The sequence below is a fragment of the Melozone crissalis genome, unplaced genomic scaffold, assembly GCF_028551555.1.
Source record: "Melozone crissalis strain CALT ecotype California unplaced genomic scaffold, PUWL_Pcris_2 ptg000008l_1, whole genome shotgun sequence".
Lineage (NCBI taxonomy): Eukaryota > Metazoa > Chordata > Aves > Passeriformes > Passerellidae > Melozone > Melozone crissalis.
Window position 1 is genome coordinate 19590193 of NW_026535786.1, and position 20794 is coordinate 19610986.

The 20794-nt window shown below is 37.6% G+C and overlaps 1 protein-coding gene across 1 annotated transcript in view; it reads right to left on the minus strand.

Moving 5' to 3' along the window:
* Positions 1 to 20794, minus strand: part of COL8A1 (collagen type VIII alpha 1 chain) — a 71271-nt gene that overhangs the window by 42895 nt on the left and 7582 nt on the right. The window lies entirely within an intron of this gene.

Sequence of the window (20794 nt, forward strand, 5' to 3'; positions counted from 1 at the left end):
CGAACTTATATTTTATTATTGATTTCATGTGGGACCTCAGAATTATAATCTAAAGCTATGCAAGCACAGAGTTAAATGGACCATTTAGCTTTTGGAAACTGGAAAAATACAAGCCATTTCTTCCCTCAAAAACTGACAAATGCAAACAAAAGCATGAGATTACTTACCCTCCTCAGCAGCTGGTTAATGCCTTTAATTTCTTAGGCAGTAATAGTACAAGATTGACTGGGATAAGTTTTACATCTGGCAAACATTAAAAAGATATTTCAGATCTTAGCAGGATAGTTGGCAGTTTTAGTAGATAACATATTTGCTTACGAAAACAGTAAAACAAAGGATATGTTATTTTAATTTAATACTGGACTTGACAGGGATGAGGTCTGATGAAGGAAGATGGGTCAGATTTGTATGTGACTGATCAATATAGCTGTGTTAGAGATCAAAACTAGCAACAGAATTGCACAGCTATTAACATCCTCTTTTTATATCACTATTTTCAGGTGAATTTTTATTGGGGAAAGAAGTGAAAAAATATCTGAGGGCAGTTATGGGATGATAATGACCAAAGATGGGGAAAATCAGATATGCTCTGACTCCCAAAAATCACAAGAGAAAATGAATATTTCATTCTCCTAAAATGAGCTCTTCTTCAGAGAAAGATAACCCTGTGGGTTAATTTCCCCCCAGAGATGAACTCTCCATTACTTAGAGGTATGAATTCTTGCAGAGGTCACCATTTCATTCAACATGAGTATCTTCAGCAGAGGAAATGAAATGTGGTTTTCAAGAAGACATTTATCACCTACATGGTAGATCCAATTCTGAGACTGAAAAAAGATGGATAACATTAGGCAGAACATGTAGAGATATGTTGTCAACTTATCTTCAGCTGCCTTGGTTTGCCTGAGAGCACACAACAAACAGCCTTGTTAGGTTAGATGCAGGGTCCACCTTCCACAGAAGTCGTACCAGACAGCAGGCAGGGCATTTAACAGCTCTGTGCTAGTGTCTTCCCATCTACAGAATGACTATATTAATATTTACACACCTCATAGTGGAAGCTGGAAGATATTAATGAACATGTGTAGTTATTTAAAGCTCTTGGACTGAAAGGTGTGCCAGAGATCCAAGATATTCGGTAATATTATTATTTCTATACCCAGATGATTTGTTCACGTGTTTGCCACATGCCAGCACAGAAACCTACTGGATGCAACGCAGTGTTGGACAGTTGCTCAGATGAGGTCAATGGTATAAATAACAGTTATAACTGGCAGGGGGCTTTGGAAGATCCAACCATCCTAAGACTTTATTACAACTCTCTGGCCATACAGAACACAAATCAGCTTCAGTTTATGATTCTGTTAGCTCCAAACACACCAAGGAATGATCTGGGAATTCACTCCAGCAGTATGCAATCTCATTTGAGCAGATGTCACCACCTCCACCTTGGACTGAAAGCTCAGTGTGAGCCAGCAGAAAATACAGTTTTAATTTGCTGGATAATAAGGCAAATGTTGTTATTTGGAACTTCTAGCACAGACACCTGCTGACAGGTGGCATTAAAAGGACAGTGACACTGCTAGATATATTGTAAACAGGGCAGAAGCAAAATCTGATCCTTGCTGAAGTCAAGGAAAGTTTTGCCATTGACTTGAAACATGCCAGAATTTCTCTTACAATTGTTATTGATTTATATGTGTATCTACAAGGTTCATGAAATATCTATACACTGACAGATATCCACAGTGTCAAATAATGGGGATGTTGAGATACCAAAGGAATATTATTAGCGTAATAAATATCTAGTAGAGAAGAAAGGTAGATCACACCTTACATTAAAAACAGATTGATTCCAGAGTTTGCTGTCATCCCAAAACAAAAGTCATAAACCAGGCCATTCAGTGGTGTTAGGGAAAAGCACTTTTCAATGCTTAGTTGGTTTGTAATTTCTAGTAGCAAAACATCATCCAAGAATATGGGGAAAGAATTCCTGTGCATTTACTTTGTGCAGCAAACACATCGACTGACTCCTCTTCAAATTTCTGCAAATCCATGGGCTTCGATGGAGATCATAAATATTTTATGCAAAGCAAGCTCTGAGGAGAACCAGCTCTGTGTTTTGCTCATGTATTTTGCCAAGTGTCTCTTTCTTCCTCTGTATTTTAGTATTGTCAGTCTCCCATAAGTGTCTAATTTTTTTTCTTGAAGTTATATTAAAAAAAATTGCAGCTTCTAATAACCTGTCAATAAAACCTCTGCAGCTGAGTCTGCTAAAACACTTGTTCAGTCTCTAAAGTGACCAAATTTGCATACAGGGTTTTGAGAGTGCTGGGGGAACATTCCTCTTCAAGTAATTTTTCCAACAAAATCTTAGAATGTTTGTTCAAGAGGTTGGTTTGACAGATGAACTTTCACAAACTGAAAAAATCTAGACTGGTTGTGTCTTTCCAGTGTCTATATCACTAGTTAAACACACAGATGTGTGATTTAGGTGAGGTTTCTATGTAAAGCCTGGACAAGAGCCTGACGCCTTGTTTCAAAGCATGCACAGTCAGCCATCAACCAGCAACAGGCAGCCCATCTACTGTAATGTACCATGGTGAAGTACTTAATACTTCCATTTTGGTGAGTAAAGCAGAATGAAAGATTGTGTTCACATAAGGAATGGAAACTGAGTTGACTCTGGAAATTTTTTTCCAGAATGGCTATTGCAAAGTGACCCTATGACCACAGCAAAGGCATTAGACTAAATAGTCTGTGTTGCTGTGGTTCCTCTGGTAACAGCAGCTGCTGTCCTGTCACAGTGAACCTAGGGTAGGTGAATTCACCAGTCCAATTTCAGACAAAAATTTGTGGGTGACATACTGGTACTTAGGAAAACATAATATGACGGTTTGCAGACAGAAGAACCCTGTGGCTTCTGTTTTCTTCCTCCAATGTAATTAGTAGTGGGAGTTTTAAAAGGTGACTGTTTTAAAGGGAAGTGTAACTATGATCAAGTGTCACTCTGCAACATGCAATACACTGCAGGTAACACAATTCCACCTGCTCGTATCTGATGCAATCACATCACATGTCATAATGTCTTTCAAGTTTCAATAAGTACTCTGTTTATTTTTTTCTGCTTTATAGTATTTTCTTCCTAAATCTACCTCTAGATCCTGTAATACTCTTAACATATCTGCAAATCTACTACAGTAGCTACTTTATCTAAATAACAAGACTCCCCCTTTACTGAGGAATTAAGTAACTTTTGTTGGCAGAAGTCTGCTAGAGTGCTTAATTATGTAAAGGCTGTGCAAAACCCAAGCTAAACTATTGAAAGAATGTTTCAAAAAAATCAGAACTGAAGGTTTTCTCTGTTGCAGAGCAAATAAACTTCCATTAGCTCTTCAAAGCAGACCTCATTGTTCAATGTCTGTGAGGCAGCTGTTGCTTTCTCAGCAGAAATGCCTGTCATTCAGTTTAAACTGGTCCTCTGACTTTTTTCACTGCATCAAATGGTATCAGCAGAAAACTCTGTGCTCTACATGACCAAGAAAGAATTCTTCGATATTTTAATTAAGTCTTTCTTTACAGCAGAAAACTGAGAGTGACTTGAGGTTATCCTGATTTGGCTTGCACATGGATGCTGTTGCTTCTCTCAGCCTGATCAAGTGTTTGATTTCAGCGCCTCTCATGAAAGAATTCAGGGAGTGATCAGTACAAGTCAACATGAGCAATATGCTTAAGATCACTCTTCAGGTCTCATTAATTGCTATTGCTCAGCAGCAAACCAACACTGCTGATATGAGCAGCCCAATCTCATTTCCACTTGATGGAAAAGCCTGTGAATCAATAGTATAACAACAAAGGTATGTGAAGGTGTAAAAAGCCCACTGGAAACAGCATTACCAGGTAGGCTGCTGGTTTTCAGTCAGGATTTAAAAACAGCTGGGAAAGGGTATTGCTTCCTTTGGGACCATGCTGACATACCACAACCAGAGAAATGAAATGATGCCTCTGCTCTCAACAAAATGAAATGCCCAACACTGCCAGCTGTGTAGTAATGCTGGTTAGAGCTGAAGACAACTTTCAGCCACAAGACTTTCTAGGATAAGTGTTCAGGTTTCATTACTACCAACTTTCATTACTACCAACTTTGTTACTACCTAACTTTCCTCAGTTAGGAAAACAAAGGAAAATTGAAAGAATTGTTTGCCTGAAGGTTCCCAGCAAGTCACTGGCAGTGCCAAGCTTAGGTCTTGTTGCTGAGCTCTGTGTAGAGTCAAGTATCTTTTTGAATAGAAATGTTAGCAGCCAAGTTTCATTCCCATTGGTGGAAAAAGTCCAATTCATGTCAATTCATAACTTGGCTTAGGTCGTGACTAGACACTAAGTAACAAATTGTCTTTTTTTTTCTTTTGCATCATTCAATTCAATTCATTTTGCATCATTCAAGTCTGTACTAAAAAGCGGACTCAGACTTCATCTTTGTAGTGTGGTTAAACAACTGCATATACATATCAAATTAGTATACATTAGTGTACAGGTCTCAGCTTTTTCATTTCCCAGGGATTTAAGTAAATTCCTTATCTATTGATGTGCTGATCATTTATAAAAAGAGAATACATATAGGTAACCTGTGTGGTTAAGCAGTATGCGTATGCTACTGAGACAAAAATTTTGAAGGTGCAGTAATTTCGAGTATTTCTAGCATGCCTAGCTTAAATAAAAAGAAAAAATCCTTAAATCTTAGTTCTCTTTCCCAATCCTTTAAAAAAACGTAACCTTCCCTTTGAAGGACTGGTGGTATCAGATATTAGTGAGTTAAACTGGGCGTCTTTTGTTTAAAGTTGTTAATGTCTATCTCATCTGTTCTATCCTGTCATTTTCAATTTATCAACAGTGTGTAGTAATATGTTTGATTCATTAGAAGAGAAAAAAGGATGGCAAAAGCAAGTAAATATGTCAGTTAAACCCCACTAGAATTAAATCACCTCAATTTGTTTGTCTGGTAAGAACTGGGCTCTCATTAGGTGAACTGAGGCCAGCTTGATTCACCACCAAAATGCGAATCTGGATCTGGCATTGAATTTGCAGATGTGCATAAGAGAAACCCCTCGAGTCTTGAAATAATTGACTTTAAGGAGAGGCAGGGAGAATGTAAGCAATGTTGTTAAGCAGAATGAAGTTAATCTATTACTGTCATTACTACTGAAATCAGTATCAGTTTGACATCATGTTGATTTTCACATTATTTTGTCTAAATGAAGATTATTTTTTCAAATAATTTAGATTACACAAATCCAGGATATTTCTGGACAATCTTCTTGCTTATAAACAACAAAAGGAAGTGATGTCATACATTAAGTTAATAACTAAGTGAAGCTTTTGTGTGTGTAAAAATTTCAGTTTTAGAGCTTTCAGGGGAGAATGAGGTATAAGCACTGAAAGAAAACCAGCATGAATTGGAGTGAAGAGTGTTGAAAACATCAAGCACATATTGAAAACCTCAAACACGTAATTATATGCTGTCTTTGTAGAGAATGCTTTCTAATTGTAAATTTGGGCATTTGGAGGCAATCTTAAAAACAATGCTGTAGTGAAAAAACAAGACAATGTCTCTCTTTCTTGGCTGTCTATTTAAGTAGGCTGTCATAGAATCAAGCCCTCTTAGCAGAGCTTTTCCAGGTGCTTTCTGTTTGGTGGAAGTTTACATACAGGCTGATACAGAAGTGCAATAACTACAATTGAATTATCCATGTCCAAATTAATTTACGCTTCTGTTCTCTGGTATTCAGTTGAGCCACAGAGCATCTTTTGGGTCATTCAGATCCACAACAGCCCTTCTAATGGGAGTGATGTACTTTACATGTCAACACAGACTAACATATCTGGCTCATATATTTTCTCTTGGAATGCAAGACCTAAAAGAAATGCCATTGTAATACTTGGCTTTCATTTAAAGACCCATCTACTGATGCCTGATGGAAACATTTTTAAACACTCAATTTAGAGATAATTTTGCTCATATATTATGGATCCCTTCTATTCCTCTTTTTCTAGCTTAAACTAGCAGGGGGAAAAAAAGGCTTTTGTCTGATTAAGATTTCAGTCTTGCTTTATTTATGACACCAAGGTGCTGGAATTTGCAGAGCAATCCATGACACTATCACAAAAAGAAAATCACACCTGTTTTTTAGAAGTAATGAACATTTATGTCTCACCTTCCTTACTTTTTTAAAAAAAGTAACTCTAGTATTGGGCATGATACAAATGATGACAGTATGCCTAAGTTTTAAAAGTGTCTGATCCTCAGTTTGAAACACTTTGAGGCCATTTTGTTCTCAGAAATGGGTGGTCCGTACTTCATGAAGGTTGGCCTTGCACTGTCTCCAGCTGGGCATTTGGAAAGCCAAATATCCAAAATCCCTCTTTGCTCTGAATGTGTGTTCCAGTCATTTGATGTGTGCGGAATTTGAAGTAGCTAAATATGTGCCAACAGACTGAATGACTGATTGCAAGAAGAAAAATTGAAATCAGTTTTATAATTATTAGTGATTGTTCAAATGAAAAGTAAGTTACAATTTGAGAACTGAAACCAACCTAAATAAAAGATTGCTAAGAAACTCTGTGAACGCAAGCTTGTCTTTAACAAATGTTATCAGTTTTACTATCACTGTTACCAAGATTGTGGCAAGTGGTCATGAATTAGGGCAATCAGCCAACAGAAAACTACTGTCTTGAGTTAAAAAACTAGTAAATGCTGTGTTTTGTAAAGTAACATCTGCTTTTGCCAGAACAATCCCTAAAGAACTTTAGAAGGAAAAAAGCATGTGCTGCAAAAGAGAAAGAAAAGGGTCAATTATCAAGTAAGTAGGGTACACTTAGAGTGTCTGGGCTTTTTGCTTTTCTATTAAATTTTCCAAAAATTCTTCACAATTCATAGTGCTGCCTATAATGTCAGGAAAAGCGCTATTTAAGCCCTGAGATATGGTATAAAGGATTTTGCATGTTTAATCCATGGAATGGGGAAAACAAAACTTGTAATTCTTAAAAATACAGCAACCAGGAACAAGTAGCCTCAGGTTTATGAGCCTTTGCATTTATCAGCCATCAGGTGGACCCCCCTCAGCCACCTCAAGCTAATGTTGCATTGGTATTATGTCCTTCCAATCAAAATGTTTCTTTGTGCATATCTCAAGCACTGCTGCCTACAGCCCAAACAATGATTGCTTGTTTGCTCCATGTTTACAAAATTCTTTATCAAGGTACGTACAGCTTAACCACAGAGCTTTGGCCAACATTTTCCAAATGTCACTGCCTAAAGCCTGGCTTCTTTTCAGAGATGCTGAGTATCAAAATTTTCTAGAGACTAGGAGAATGAATTTTTGTGCTCAGCTGTGGCTAAGCACAGATAAAAGCACCTTGGTCCAGGCATTCAGTATTTTTGTTTAGGGTTATGGACTAGATGTAACAAGGCTGAGCTACAGAGCTTCTATCATATGCATACAAGGTGAATATTTAGGGTACACTAATTATCTGTTACAATCATCTTGCAGGTATTTTTCATTCTTTCTTCAGAGGAAATTGTACGTACTGATTATCTATCAGGACTGAGTTCCTGCATGTTGACATGAGTCCTCTCTGCATGACTTTCTGTTGGCAGAAGGAGTGACTGGAAGTACCCTTGCCTTATGCCTGCTGACCTGAAAAAGTTATTATTTTAGGACCATAAATATTGTGTAAACGAGGTTAGTGCAGAGATCAGCATGAGAGTTATTCGATTTTTTCACCTTACTCTTTCTGGACTGGATAATTAGAAGAAAAAAAAATTCACTCCAGTCTGCACTGAGTCCCTGGAAATCTAAAGCAAATCACTAATAGCCAGCCCTATGTGCATGGGATCAGATCTGTGCCAGAAGTATGATGTACAGGGGTCAGGCTTTATAAGGTCAAGTCTAGATTAACTGTTTTATGGAACAGCATTAAGCAACAAACTTTTCTGTTGAGTCATTCTGAAAGAAGTGAGGCTAAGTGAAAGGGAAGACTGACTTCAGATTTCATGTCTGAAGCCATCAGAGGTCAGGTTCAATGCAAGAAATGTAAAGTAGAATTCATATAAATGTGACTAACTTCCACGATTCAAGCATGTTCTTAGCATAGCAGTGTAAGGATAGGGAAATGTTCATGGTAAAATGTTATTTCAAAGTTTGCTTCACTTCTGTGACAAGTTTTGATCTCCTTTTATTATATTTTCCTGCAAAATTTTCTTATTTGTGTTAAAGGAACACCCTCTCAAAGTCACATGGTAGGAATAAGCCTTTCTCAAGACACAGGTTCTTATTCTTCATATGTTCTTACTTTCATTTAACTTCAAACTTCAAGCATCACTATTCTCCTAATAAATTTATTTGTCTTTCATGTTCTTCTAGGCAAGTGGCTTCATCACAGAAGGAAGTTCTACAAGTAAGGCACCTTTGAAGTTTAGGTCTCCTCATGCTTAGGTGGCAGCTCTGGGGTGGTTTTAGGGTTACAGTTTCAGTCCAAAGTATGTGTGTTGCAGTTAAGCACCATTATATTCTCTAACACGCAATTTAACAACTTTTTGTAAGATAACCTGAGATTTTTTTTTTTTACATTGTCCATGCTAATAGATTTATCTACTCCTGCCTTCCAAAATAAAGTCAGAGGTAATTATTCCTTATTTTGGCTGAGAGAGAAATCATCTCATGTTTATTACAGTGCTTATGTATGGGCAGATAACACAAACTAGCCAAAGCACTGGAAGTTCATTTTCTAGCTGGCTACCAGCCACTTCTCAATGTGCAAGTGTCCTGACTCCTGCATGAAATTAGGCCTAACTTTACTCAGTTTTGTCTTAAGAGATAATTTTCAGCTACTTTCCGGGAGCTTATAGAAGCTTGTACAGATATTAACTAGCTTTAAACGATTTTAGTAACTTGGAACTTGCACAGCACTTGAAAAACACTAAAAAATGTTCTTGATACCAAATAAATAACATTAACAGACCATGCAAAACAAAGATGCAGGAAGAAATTAGAAGAATTGTGATGACGGAAAACACTTGCTAACTCCTCGTTAGTACTGAGGTACACCTGTTGTCTCACTTAGCCCTTCCCACAGCCTGTTAAGTATGGTGTATTATTTCCATCTCCCTGTCCTTACACTGGTTCAGGAGCTGGATGCAGGAGGACTGTTTTCATACTTTGTGCTTGCATTTCTATGTAAATACGTTTTAATAAAAAAAGATCTGGGGTCATTGTTTTTGTTTCTAAATGCAAAAATGATGTAGTCTCTTGAGGACATCTAGTTCTTAATGAAAAATACCATATCTGAAAGCTGGCAAAACAGCAACAAGAATTTTTCTCCCCACTGTGCTTCTTTTTGTGGCTTTGTCCTCGTTATTGGTAGAGCCAAGAAGTTACAGCCCTAGTGGGGCCATTTTGGAGCTGGTTGCAGCTTGCTACACCTCCTTCTTCCAAGTGGTAAGTGCTCTTGACTCTTGCTATATTTTTAATACTCTTTTTTTTTTTCTCTGTCATACTTAAGGAGACAGTGAAAATGGAAATATGAATTTCAGAACCAGAATAAAACACTAAGTCTTTTGAAGTGGGTTTATATTTGTTAAATGTTATTCTTCTGGGGGAAAAGTAATAACGAGTGTGTGTATTTATATATATATATATATTTTAAACTTTGAGCTGATAACATATCTGCCATACCATACTTTGAAAAAATACCACTGAGGAATGATTGTCAATCTTTAGGCCTCTAAAAAGTGCTGTGATTTGGTTTTGTACTTTTGGGGGAGGGGAGGAAGGAGGGAAGGTAGGATGAGCATTTAACCACTTCTGAATTAATTTGCCAACTTCCCTCTGCTCTATACCATACATGCATACACTTTCTCCATCCTGTATCTGTTAATAAAATAAAGGTAGAGATGTTATAAAGGTTAGTTCTCCTGAAATGGGAGGGATTATATTAGAATTTTACTTTACAAATCTTATTTGGTAAATCTGCTTGTGAACTTTATACTTCACGAAGGCTTGAAACAGTCCTGAAAAATATGAATTAAATGTAACTCAAATGTAGTAAGTTTTGAACCAAAATACTTTTGAAAACTATCAACAGCTTTATAACTTTCAATGGATCATTAACCTCACAAACACTACCAGAGCTACCTCAGCAGGTGACTGTAGAAGATGGAGCACAGGGAGCTAAACCTACTTGTGGTTGTGTGTCTCTTCCCAGGCCTGGCAGGGAAAGTATCTTGTGTTTCTGCTCTGTAGGGATCGCTCCTACCAGCCTATAGGCAGAGTAATCTGTCTGGTGTTTCCCATGTTCTTCTGGACTATAGAGGTGGATTTACATAACATGAAAAGCCATGTTGCACCAAAGGCTCTTGAAGTGCCTTGATTTGATGCCACCCAACTCCTTCATTTTACCATTCTGAGTCTGATAGCAAAAAATACTGTAATGAGGAATAAGGCATTCATAATTACAAAGTCTCTGAAAGACAGTTTAGAGAGCATAGTTCCTGTTTCTATTTTTCATTCTAAATAACCTCTGGCAGGAAGGCACCAGATATTGTGGATATTGTGAACTGTGTCTATACCTTCCTCATCTTAAGCAAAGTTCTGTTTTCAAGAAAGTAGGAGCATTACCTGAAGGCAAAGTGTTGAACAGGCCCCTTATGTGGATGGTTTCCATATTTTAGTAAAAGCTGAAGAACTTAGTGCAAATATTTGAAAATGTTGAAGCTTGAAATATGCCTGCAGTGGATGCAGATAATATTCTAAGCTACACAGGTAAGAGAGAAGGGCCTCTGACAGTGTTAAAAGGAAAGGTATGTATTCCTGTAAGAGGCAATACTGCTTATGATAGGCCGATGACCACTTTATTACTTTTCTGCAGTCTGACTACATTCTCTGGTGATTAACTGTTTATTTCTAAATATGCAGACTTCAACATTTTAAAGGATACTTTACTATTTTTTAAGGTGTTCTGTTACTAATTCATTTTGCTTAATCCCTAAGATTGAGTAGGTTTAGATAAAAAAGCCAAAACATAGAATCTGGTATTTCAATAGCAGTAAATATAGTAGAATACGTGATAAGCTTTCAGGTATCTACTGTGTGTACAGCATTCTCAGGCAAGGCTTTCCCCGCCCCCCCCCCCCCCCCCCCCCAACAGTGCAATAATTCCTTCGCCTTTTCTTTCAAATTCAGTACACAGTCCCCTCGCTGGACACTGGCATCTGTTTTCCATCTTGTGGGACATGTAGATCGGAATGATGGTTGCTCTGTTTTTCTGTCATCTGCTTCATTACAAATCTGAAGTGCTTTAACTTGTCCTCCAGATTAAAATGTGTTGCTAAATGGAAGGTTTTGCATGAGGAAAAACAAACAAGCAGTGGAAAGGGCTCATTCTTTTTCAAAAAGATAGATCATCAGGCTGTTCTCCTTCCACAAATTCTGTGTTTATGTTAACACTGGTCTTGTACCCAGGTAATGTGCCCTTGGTTTGCACATCACCCAAGATTTGCACATTTGGTTAGGATGAGGATAATATTCAAAAGAATTTGCACATGGAAACCTAGCTGAATTTTGTTGCTGACGGTGAGTGAGCAGTGGAAGGACCAGGCACGAGTATGTGCACTGCAGAAGAATAAATAATTAAGATGATCTGAATAATTACCATTCCTCCTAATCAATTCAATGGGACACATATGCCACTGAGGCAGGATGCTGGATGCAGACAGTGCATGGGAAGGCAAGCTAGACAGAAATGTGGCTATTTCAGCATAATAGCAACAGTCTGGTGTGCATGTTGGCTCTGCCATATTCAGTGGTGTTCTTAACATGGCAACCTACTTTTTCACTCAGCTTCTCTGGTAAGTCTGTTTCTCTGAGCAAATACTAGTAGCAGAAAACAAAATCCAGAAATCTTCATCTGAATTTTTTGACTGTCTTTAGGCTTCTTTGCTCAAGTTCTAAATGACAAAATGTTTTGTTGCGCACGTTCTTTGTAGCAGCCAGTTGCAGCTGAATCCATCTGCAAGCAGGCTTTTAAACCTGTAAGGGCATCTTCTGGCCCTTAAAATGCAAAGCTGAGCATTTTAAGGGCCAGAAGTTTTGCCTTGCCTGAGTCAAGGCAAAAATCTTTGAAATATATGTCCTCATGTATGTCCAAAAGGACATCTGATATTTTGATCAAATATCAGATGCTAAAGTCTGAATCTACTTAAATAAAATTCTGATTACAAACTGATTACAAACACATTGTTAAGAGTAGAAGATAACACTTTAGTACAAATGAAGTGAAAAAGCCCTCTTTCATCTTTTTCTAGTTAGGATTTTTTATGATCAGGGTTCATATTTTTTCAGAGGGTTTACAAGAACCTAATAAAGCTATAAAAGAAGTTTTGTGGAAAAAAACATTCAGATCACTTAAACAGCTTTGAACAGTTCTTTCCCCACAGGACAAAAGCTGTGGTAGATCACTGTAATTTTATTCAAGGAAACATGGAACCCAAGTCAAAACTAGGTTACCTAATGGACTGAAGTTGGTGAATTCTTCCATCATGCTCAAAACCAGTGTAACATCCATGTGGCTCAAATCTTAATCAATTTTTTGTGAGTCACTAATGTTAGCAAAAGGTAATTTCAAAACGGGATATAAACTCCTATGCCTGTCTGCTTTTTTCATAATGAACTATTCTAGAGATTTTTTCCTTTAAGACCAACCTATCCCTGTCTCTCCCTTGCTCATTCTACAGCCTAACCATGAAAATATCTGCATTGTTAATGGAAATTACCTTTTGATGGCAGGTACAGCACCCCAAGAGCTGTAGTCAGAGTTAGCCACAAGGGAGTCCTAGCCTGATTTTACAAGACAAGTTAAGCCAATGAAAAATGTAATGAATTCTGGTTTTCTGCCATGCAGATCACCCTGAAGCAGAATGCTGGCTAAAAGTGAGTTATGTGTGTATCTTTGCTGTTTAGTTAGTATCATTAGTATAAATTGGGTCCTTGAGGAATAGTCTCATCAAACAGATATTCCCTGAAGAAAAATTCATTATTCTGAAACATATAACTGTCCTGTGACACTTTAAAAGAAACAAACAAAGCACAAAAGAACCCAACCAAACAATCTGATGTTTGGAAGATGTGGTGTTGGAGTGGAATACAAGAGTAAGTTCCTAAACTGTATTATCTCACTGTATTTCTACTGATGTTCCCTTCCTACCTCAATCAACAGTAAGGAAGCAGGATTGGGTCCCTAATGGTTTGTTTATGTATCACCCAAGATAGCAAGATTAAGATTTTCTAAGTTGCTATGCTAGCAGCAAAACCAATGAATTTTGATTTCTCCTGGATTTGCATTCTTTGCTTTTCTGAAGCCAAACTGAATGACTAACAGATGAATCTTGTCTGCCTTTCTGTCTGTGAAGATGCCAAGTTGTGTCTCTACCCCTTGCTCACCCACTGATTTCAGGAACTTGTGCAAGGATATGGCTTTCTTTTAGACTTTCAGGATGAGTTTCAAATTGCCCGGCAATCTCAAAAGTTATTCAGGGGAGGAATAGATGGATAGACCAGGAAACATCATACTACATAAACATTTCTTTTTAGAAGAACAAACAAACAAAACCAAAAAACCCCAAGCTCAAACAAAACTATAGAAAGAAAGGTAAGCCCTCATGTTTTACTTCTCACAAATAACACAGCATTAAGGACTTCTTGGACACGAAGTCCTGCTGTCCATGCTGGAGTCTAAAACTGCTCAGAATGGCATCTGGCACCAGTGAACATGCAGGCTCAGCCAAGGTAGTACAGACTATCAGAATCCTTTAGGATTTTTGGTAGGATGGTGAGGAATTGCAGATCTTGCTGTTGGAAATGTGTGTATACTGTTTTGAATCACACCTACGTGTAGACACATTCAAGATCTTCAGAGGTGCCAAAACTTTTGCTATCTAACTTGGCAAATAAATATTTCCACTTTTCTCTCCAAAGGAGGCTTTTGGTTTAGCTTGCATATCCTATACAGTGATTTAGCACTTTTTTTAAAAACTGGGTTTTTAAACATGTTGATGTAATTACAAAAGCATATATGTATCACTTAATCCTTTAAACCTTTTCACTGAACTGAATTACATGGCATTTCTACAGCCAACCATATGATCACTTTAACACAGCATGTATATGAGGGTTACTGCAATAAATCAGATGACTTATTGGATATTTTCCCTTTGCTTCTGCTTCAAAATAAATTCCTAGTCATTTGGAAAAGGTGACAGTATATGCTTGCAAATGCAATGCATGCAGCAAGCAGCTGTTATAGTAATGCACTTTTTGAAAAAGGTTACTTCAGGTTAAAGATTACTTTGGTCCTGTTTCTGGTTAAACCTCTGCAATGTAAGAAAGCCCTTCTTTGAGGCAGAGGACATGAGTAAGGCAGTGTTTCTTGTGACAAAGGGTGTAGGCCTAACTCAAAAACTTTCAACTGTGGCAATGTATTTAGGTGAGGAAGAGATATTTGGAGCTGAACACTGCCAGAAAGTTGCTTGTAGAACATACCCTACTCCTCTGCTTTACAGAGGCACTGGACTGCAACTTCCTACACAGTTCTTACCCTGGCCAAAAAGCAGGAATGAAGTGAAAAGTTAGAATTGCAAAGGTAAGACTTCAAATGCATCAAGTGCCTGAATTTTGACATTGTTTTTCATGACTTACTGCAACCTTTTCTCCTTTTTCCTTTGATGTTTATGTGTAATGAATGCAATAAAACCCCCATAGGTATATGATATGAAGAGAATTATTGGTGTTTGGCCTCTCAATTTCTGCTGCTGTAAGTACATATGCAATTCCTGCTGCTAATTCCTGTTTCATGGCAGGGGTACCTGCACAATGCTGTGTGTCTTTGCAAGACTAAAGCACTGGCTCATTGTGTTTGCACGGTGCTCCAAGTTCCTCTATTTAAATGAAATTATATGTTAAGGGCTATTGATAAGCTAGAAGCTGAAATGGTAAACAACTGGACTCTCAACTCTACGGCCTTACTCAGCTGAATACAGGACAGCAACAGCAATTAATTCTGTTGCCTTTCTTACAGATATAATGTCATCAAGAGAAGTGATTGTCTCCCTTTTTTTAAAGTTGGGTAACAGAAGCAGCATCCTGAACATGGACTAGAAGTGATTGTGAGCTGGACTACAAAAAAATCTGATAGCTCAGTTAGTGTTTATTTCCAGATATCTGACTATTATTGCATTTTTAGTCATTTATCTTTTTCTTTTCCAAAATGTGACTCACTGAAGTATGTTTCCTAGCTGCACTGCAATCTTTGTGGTACAAAACAGAAACAGAATATGTCTGGATTTTATTTCAAACTTCATGTCATAAACATTGTGCAAAGACTCCGCGTAAACACCCTAATTGAGTTAGCATTTGAACTTACCATAGATTCATCCTTTAATAAATTTAAGGTCTTACAGATGCCAAAAAACCAGTCTGTTTCATTTAGCACAGTGAAGTCTGGGTAGAAATAAATAAATGCTAACGTTTTTAAAGGTTTGTATCCATAGACAATGGTGAACGGTGTTCCAATAAACGATGTGAAAGCTGTTGTATAATCTGTCCCTATCACATTATGAAGAGCACTTCTGCCTTTTGTCAGGAAGCACTTGTTGTAGTTGGTGCTTTGGCTACATTTATAATAGGAAACTACCTGAGTATCTAGTAACAGGGTGTTCTGGTTTAAATGCAGAATTTTCTTCACTTTGAAGGGTGGATTGTCACATTGATACGTTTGTGAATCACACTGGCATCTGATGGAGGATCTAGCTTGGAATATAAAGCTCTTTAGTTTCAGAGGTATGCATTTAAAGTACCATAAAAAGAACTGATTCAGAACTAAACAGTCAAGTATTGTTGGCTTTGAAATATTTGCTAAAATTTTATGCATTAAATTATTTCTTTCATGGAAGAGTACATCTGTGCTTATGCACAGAAAGTAAAAGTACTTGCACTTCTTTTGTTGTCTCCATAATTATTTCCTGCCCTGTCTTGTATTTAGCAGTGGAGGAAGAAAGATAAGTTTGTTTCCTTTCTCTTTGGTTTGGCAAAGAAGTGACTCAGAGCAAAAATGTGTTGGCAAGTCCAGTGACCTGTGAAATCAGTCCGAAATCAGATGAATCAGCTAAGGAATTAACTGCAAAAATAAATTAAAAAATATTAATGTATCTTCATTTCTGCTTTAGCTGTTTCTGCACTGGAATCTTTCTGTTAGATATTCATAAGAAAAGCATAATCTGAGTTTCCCTACTAAACCAATTAAACAAAAGTGAACTACCACATAAAAATTTACATATAGCTTAACAGTAACACTTAATTTGAAATGTTCAGTAGACCTTGCCATGGAAGTGGGAGCCTGCTTTAAAAAACATATCTCCAAAGTACAACAATTGTGAAACCTGGATGAAATATTGGATAAAACCAAAATAGTTTAAAAAAGAAAAAAGGAAAGAAAGACAACTTAGTTGTGTGAGAACAGGCTTGGAGTTCAGGTCTGCATGTTTATATTTCTGTAAGTTTATAGAGAATTTGCATCTCGAAATACCCTCAAAGAAAGCAGTGTATCTGATTAAAATATGTCTCTCTGATTTGAGTGCGGTGTTCATGTCACATGGACAACACAAAGAGGGAGTCTGAACATCACGTGTCAGACTCACTGGACAAATATTACTACATAACGTAAATGCAAATGCTTTGGTAAATTTAAAAAAGCAGATACAATATTGAGGTCATCCTTCCTTGTCAAAAAACCCAGAGTTTCTTTTTCTTTTGGAGAAACTGTCTTGATAGCATGAATTGGGGCGGGGAGGGAGAAACAAGTGGAAACAGTACCCGCTAGTAGCACTGCATATTTATTTTAGCAACTCTTAGGTGGCTGACAGAGCTTAAGTGTCATATCTGATGGAGAAGGGAGACCAAGTGTTATTAGTCAGTATGTTTGCTTTGTGCAGGAGCTGAAGTCACTGGAATTTTTTCTTAGAGGACTTGACTGTGACCTCCATAATCAGAAACTGCCTTCTGCACCTTACAGTTCAGTGCTGTCAGCAATCATTCACACCCATCAGAAACTGCCTTCTGCACCTTACAGTTCAGTGCTGCCAGCAATCATTCACACCCATCAGAAACTGCCTTCTGCACCTTACAGTTCAGTGCTGTCAGCAATCATTCACACCCAAAGAGCGACAGTGGTTTGTGTAGCTGTCTACAAAGCTGGGAGGGCTGTGGTTTTCACAGCATTGCTAAAATACCTGACCAAGCTCTGTGGGCTGAGCTGGTGCTGCAATGGACAGCACAAACAACAGTGAGCTTTTCATCAGGTTTCATGGTCTCTACTGCTTGCCACAGCTTGTACTTCTAGTGGGTTGGGTTCCATGATGTAGAGCAGATAAAGGAGTTGGGATGAGGCAACGTCCATGAAATAAATGGCATGGAATATCAATTGAAACTTAAATGGAAATTATTTATATCAAGCTGGCTTCTGTTGGAAGACCCATACTGACAACTGCTTATCCACAAAGGGTTTTCAATTGCTCTGCTCAATGTAGAATCTCCAAGGATTAATAAGGAAGGTGGTTCATACACATGTAGTGATACAGTGTCAATAAGCTGCCTACAACTGGATTAGAAGTCATTTGCCTTACAAGAGTTCTTCCTAGTGAACAGAGATCCTTTTACAGGAGAAGGGAATGAAGCAGCTTGTAATCTGTCTCTGCAGTGAGTCTTTTCCAGGAACAACATAATTGCATTAAAAAGAAGTTATTTTAGATGTGAAAAAATACTATAAACACATTACAGTTTGTTGTATTTACTTGATTTAATCTTCTTCAATGGACTGTTTCAAGGCAATGCCATCACTAAGCTTGGAAGCTGTTGTGAAGTGTTTATGAAGATGCTTGATGTGCTTATTCATGGGAATTTGGACTTAGAAAGCTTTTTCCCCCTCTGCTATTATCAAAGTAGTAGCTCAAGCTGTGAAACCATCTGCCCCAGACAGAAAAGGAGGCATCATCCCTCTCCATTCTAAAGAATAATGAGAGGAAAACAGAAAATGCATCTCAAGGAAATGTTCCTCCTGTGTTCTAAAAGATGATGGCTTATTAAACAGACTTCACCTATTTTGCTATGGTCAAAATCAAATAGCTTTAACTAGTGTTATACTGCCCACCTACATCTCTGTTTCATACCTACCTACCAAACTGATTGTGGTGTGTTTGGGGATGTGTGGTGCCTGGGTATTTTTGTGCAGTATTTGGGCTTTTGGGTTTTACTTTTTTGTTAGTTTTTCTGATGACAAATTCCTAAATTCATAGATGCAAAAGTTCTTTGATTTCTGTGTATTAGGAAAAAAATAAGCTTTTGATTTTTGTGGGTGAGAGTGGAAATAGTGCAAGTACCTAAAATTCCTCCTCTTTTCAATTTTATAGACCTCATACAAGTGTTGGCAAATACCTGACTGTTTTGCTGCTTGTATAAGAGAAAAAGCCTGTGATTCAGATTTCTCTTCCCTCTGATTCTTATGGGGAATTGTGCTTCTTTTACTAAGTTTTATGACTAACTGTGCATTTGATTGAATAGCTGGAAATACTACAGATGGTAGTATTCCATGCATAGGTCTAAGTTGCTCCTTTTTTCCTTTTTCACAGTTCCTGCGACTGTTGATTCAATAGAAGGTGTTTTTTCTTTTTTAATCTCACCACAAATATTGAGCTGATCTTAAGGTCTTTGCAGTGTTACTGTGCTGTCTCTGCCCTGAACCTACTGCCTCAAGCCCTAACCAGAGAAGGCTTGCCCAAGGTGCAATCCTGTCTATAAACATAACCTTCGCTAGAGGTGGATGGTTGTTCTTCACCTTCTGTCAGGGTGCAGCTTAAAATTTAGTTTAGGATGCCTCATCATTTGCTGCCGAAAACATTCTCTGGAATGGGTGAAGCTTGCGCACTAAAATGGGACAAGTTTTCTACTGCTTTCCCAGGAGCTGCCTTTCCACAGTTTACTAGAAAATAATTAATTGAAACCCCAAATTTACCACCCATTGAAGCTGCACAGATGTGCCCAATGGAGCTTCATTGTCCCTGCACTCCCAGGGAGTGCATCACTGAAGTAGGAAGCATTGTGTGTGGGTGGGACCAATGGTTACTGTGTTACTAATTAATAATTCAGCACTGCAAAACACTCTAAATTTTTCCCCCCTCTTTTCAAAACAACAAGTATATCTTTTCCTACTTAGATCAAAATTTAAAAAAAACCCCTTTTTAAGGCTGACCTATGTTTTAAAATAGAACTTGGATGTCAGTTGATGATCATCCAATTTTCAGTAATTCAGGCCAAAAATCTTGCACTTCACAGCACTTTTGCTCTTCTTTTCTCCTTTTTGAATGCTTGTACAGTTCTTCAAATGAAGTATGTAAAGATCTAATTTTTAACCTGTTTTTCTTTTTCACTCCAGATGTGCTTGTCTTTATTTTCACTAGTTAGCTTTCATTCCTGAAATTGATGCTGAAGTAAGCAGCACCCAGGACAGTTTCAGTAAAACATAAAAGAAAAGACACTGATTTAGCTCTCTGAATTTTAAATAAGTTACTGAAGCAGTTTTTGTATCTCTTTTTTTTTTTTTTTTCCTAAAAGAGCAGCAAAAGATTTATTAAAATTACATTGCCTTGTGTAAGTTACAAGCTATAGATACTTTCCAGATTTTAACAAATTACTTGTAGAACTATTTCTTTTTCTCTTTTGGATGCTTTAAACACCTTCAAGAACAATTATATTAAAAGAGAAAGTTTATTCACTGTCAAAGGGATTCTGTCAGAGACACTAGAACAAAGTGAGGCTGAGGCAGTTGGAGGAAATAATACTCCAACTTTGCCCTTCCATTTGTAATTGACATAAATGTGTCAAAACAAAGGACACATCCAAGAATATTTCTATCCCTTCAAAGACCCAGACCAAATTACAACCAAATTCTTTCATCAATTTTGTTTTATATCTGGCCAGTCTTTTGACTTAGATAATGGAAACTTAATTCTTCCCTGCTGCAAGCTGTTTTACAAGACCAATGACTATGAAGTCCACCTGCTCAAATCTGAAGAACAAAAAGATATTAAACATTTGTTGTTGTTGTCAGAAAATATCCCCGAGTATTCTGGCAAGGCTTTTTCAAGACAAAGCTAAACCTCTAGTTCAAGAATGACACATATCATGACCTGTAGTACAATGTTGTCGTCAAGGCAGCAGACTTGGACTGCTCAGGTTAAAACGCTGTATTATTCAATCTGACAAACTTAACACTTCCACTCAGCAAACCCTGCTTAAATTCCTGTCTTGACTATTCAGATGTCTAAAACCTTTAGACCATATTTGACCTGGGGTTCCCTGGGAACCACCAGCTTTTGCAGGAACTGCAGAGGGATCTCTTCACCAAGACATGCCAGGATTTCACGATGCTGAGTCTGCACACAGCCTGCTGAGTGGTAATAAATCTTTTTCCACAACTACTCTGTCAATAAGAGAACTGCTTGGGATGAGTTGCTGTGGGCTACTGTTTGTAGCATGACTGTGAATGTTGTACCTAGATGTGATGCTCTCCTGAGCACATCCATCCAGCACAGATGGGTTTGTATTCAGTCTCTACTGGGCCAATGTTTTTCTATGTATTTTTCTGCTTTCTTCAGGCCTCTTTCTTATGTTCACTTATTTAAAGGGGCTAATCA